Here is a 2,857-nt window from a genome sequence, read left to right as displayed (position 1 = left end):
TTATAGTGTGTTGTTTTGTGTTCCGATATCTTATTAGTAAATTAGTTTGTTTCTCCTCAGATTGTTGCCGCTGTTTTTCCTCTCAGGCCCATCTCCCTACCCTTTCTTCTCTTTTCCTGGGGCATGGGTCCGTGGGTCCCCTGTCCCATTTGTCACGGAACCGGGCCAAACACCCGTAAATCACTGACATCTTGGAATATATATATATTTTTAAATATAGACAGTAACGGCACTCTGTGCATTGTTTTCCAAATTCTGCAGCAACTGATAATAAAAGGAACACACAGTAAGAAAAGGAACAGTTTATATACTTTGGACAGATTAAGGCGGTAGGGGCATTCACCAGAGGAGCTTAGTACTGTGCTTTAAGGGAGAAAAGCTTAGTACACCAAGACAAATCTGTTAACATGACTACAGCTAGACTTGTCCAAATAATACCATAAAGAAGCTGCTTATCAATACTCCTTGCAGCTGTCAATTTCATAGTATAAAGGAATCAGTTATTTAAATGATAAATATCAGTTTTATTGAGATACAAAGCTATAGTTTCACTCCAAGAAACAACCAACTCTGTGTAAGGAAGTTATGAGCCAGCAGATCTGTATTCTTTAATTTGATGCTAAGGTCAGGAGTTGATCATGTATTTGGCAATGGATACCTACTTCTCTTCCAGAAGAAAACAGTAGGAAAAACATGCAAAATTCTGAAAAAAATGTATATAAAAGTGTGATTGCTTAAAACATGTTATGTTTTATTACTCTCTCTCTAAAGAACAGTAACTTTTGGGTAGAAGACTGAAAAGGATATGAGCAGAGTGTTCCAGGTGACAAGAAAACCAGAAAGTTTGCCCCATGAAGAAGTTCTATCAGAGGTATTCTTTTTGTTTTATAAAACAAAGAACTAGGCTGATTTGGAATTCCAGAAGTAACAAGGAAAACAGTAATTCAAATCAAGCTGCAAGTCACCTGCACACAGATGAACATAAGGACTTGAAACAGATGGCCTTTGTTAAATCAAGTTTCATTTCTGGTTTCAAGGAAGTTATTTAAGCAGAAGGCATTCTGAAACAACCAGGGAAAGCATGGTACATTGCTACGCTAGTTTCTGTACGTCACGAGCAAGCGGGCAGAAACGGCAGGCAAAGCCACTAGTAGTAGTCTCCCAGGGATTGTCTTGAGAAAAACAACAGAGAAGACCAAACACACATCTGTCCTTTTCCACTAAACCTATGAAAAAACTGTGCACTTGATATTCATCCTTGCCCTTTCCTAAAATGCTTCTGTTCTGCAGTAAAGACTTGCAGTCAGGAGGCTTTTTTTTTTCCAGTCAAGCCATTGTTGCTGTACCAAATCCAAATTCCAATAACGATTTCAAAACTGGATTACAGCTGATATTCTACAGCAGTAGCAATACATTTATTGGTAAGAAAATGAGAAAGATAATGTTAACAGCAAGCTGTAGCTACAGCTATCAGAACTCGTGGCTGTACAATAGTCTGTTAAGCAAAAATACAGGCTAACTAACAAAAGTTTGGAGAGGCTGTTTTCAATACAATGACACTCCTTTCTCTTCTCAGCAAAGTTCTGCTTTCCTCTCATGCAGCTGGCTTTGCTGTTCCCATTCGTTTCCCATGTGAGAAATGATAGAGGGCAGTATTCAAATCAGTATTTTGAGCCAAAAGGGATAAAAACAGCAGCAACTTAAGTCATCAGAAACAAACAAAACAATCAAGAACCACCCATCCCTAAAGCTACATACATGATGCCGAACCATTCCTTCCTTTCACATCCTGCTTATTGATGATAGAGACCACCATCCCTGTATATACCATTAAGCTCAGAGTCCACTAAAATTCAGTACGAGTGCAATGCAAAATGAAAAAATCAGGTTTCCCTTCTGTGTAACCTTTTCCCTGCAAGCCTGGTCTATCACTGAAACAACAAACAGGACAAAATTGAGGTGAGATTAAAGAAATAGCGTGTGACAAAATTATGATCCTGAAAAGGGAAGAGGTTCAACAGCAGGCAGCTATGTAACCTCTCACTTGTACCAAGGAGAGTAAAACAGCAAGAGCAGCAGTAGACATCACTTTAGGAAGAAGGAGGGGAGGATATATACAGTGGGTAGTAGAAATTTATATCTATGACTAAACAACTCGTGTAAATGAAGTTTTAGAAATACCACAGCCTTCTGCAAGGAAGCCACAGCATAAGTAGGATTAATGGGCCCTCAGGTTTGGTGTTTTTTTTTTTTTTTTTTTTAAACTTGGCTATATAGTTCTGCCAGACTGAGCTTTCAAACTGCCACTTATATTTTATTTATTAAAAACAGCTCTGCACTGTTTCCACAGCAGGAAGTCATGTAGGGCAACTGGACAACTTAGCACATAATGGGCATCAGGGCCAATACCCACAGTCAGTCTTTAATGGCACAGGGATAACCAGGAGCTACAGTCAGAAAAACATAGGAAAAGCTATAAGGAGGACCAGCTGTACACTGAAAGAAAGCTTTACCTTACAGAACAAAGTTAAGATTAAAAACTGCTAATTATGCTTTTCATTAGTTTATGAGACCAAGCTCATTTAAAACACAACTGCTTCATTAAAAAAGGAATTTCCTTCCAACCAGGAAAATACTTCCTTACTGCCTAATACTGTTTGGGGGCATCCAAAGTACCTCTGAAGCTGACAGACAATGCTAAACGCACAACAGAGGCTCCCACCTTTATAAACACCGAGCAAGCCTGTAAAACAAACTCTGCAGTATGGGTAAGCAGTATGTAATGTAGCAGTGGTAACACTACACTACATATCAACTCACTGCTGTTATTCCATACTTTTGTTTTTATTTACCACAT

Source organism: Numida meleagris, chromosome Z, assembly GCF_002078875.1.
Source record: "Numida meleagris isolate 19003 breed g44 Domestic line chromosome Z, NumMel1.0, whole genome shotgun sequence".
Classification (NCBI taxonomy): Eukaryota; Metazoa; Chordata; class Aves; order Galliformes; family Numididae; genus Numida; species Numida meleagris.
This window is presented reverse-complemented; position numbering follows the sequence as displayed.